This window comes from Wasmannia auropunctata, unplaced genomic scaffold (genome assembly GCF_000956235.1).
Source record: "Wasmannia auropunctata unplaced genomic scaffold, wasmannia.A_1.0 LD336074.1, whole genome shotgun sequence".
NCBI classification, from domain to species: Eukaryota; Metazoa; Arthropoda; class Insecta; order Hymenoptera; family Formicidae; genus Wasmannia; species Wasmannia auropunctata.
Window position 1 is genome coordinate 650,520 of NW_012026816.1, and position 808 is coordinate 651,327.

Here is an 808-nt window from a genome sequence, read left to right on the forward strand (position 1 = left end):
TGCTCGCGGTGTTTAACTGGCGTGATGTGGGACGTCCTACCGGTGGGCTTAGCCTCGCGAGGGGCGGCCCAACTAATATCCCGTCGCGGTGCTCTTTACTGAGTGTCGAGTCGGGCCGGTACGTTTACTTTGAACAAATTAGAGTGCTTAAAGCAGGCTATCCTCGCCTGAATACTGCGTGCATGGAATAATGGAATAGGACCTCGGTTCTATTTTGTTGGTTTTCGGAACCCCGAGGTAATGATTAATAGGGACAGATGGGGGCATTCGTATTGCGACGTTAGAGGTGAAATTCTTGGATCGTCGCAAGACGGACAGAAGCGAAAGCATTTGCCAAAAATGTTTTCATTAATCAAGAACGAAAGTTAGAGGTTCGAAGGCGATCAGATACCGCCCTAGTTCTAACCATAAACGATGCCAGCTAGCGATCCGCCGAAGTTCCTCCGATGACTCGGCGGGCAGCTTCCGGGAAACCAAAGCTTTTGGGTTCCGGGGGAAGTATGGTTGCAAAGCTGAAACTTAAAGGAATTGACGGAAGGGCACCACCAGGAGTGGAGCCTGCGGCTTAATTTGACTCAACACGGGAAACCTCACCAGGCCCAGACACCGGAAGGATTGACAGATTGATAGCTCTTTCTTGATTCGGTGGGTGGTGGTGCATGGCCGTTCTTAGTTGGTGGAGCGATTTGTCTGGTTAATTCCGATAACGAACGAGACTCTAGCCTGCTAAATAGGCGTACCTTATGGTATCGCGAAGGCCCCCGGCTTCGGCCGGTGGGTACTGAGTCGACAAGGCACACAGGGGATA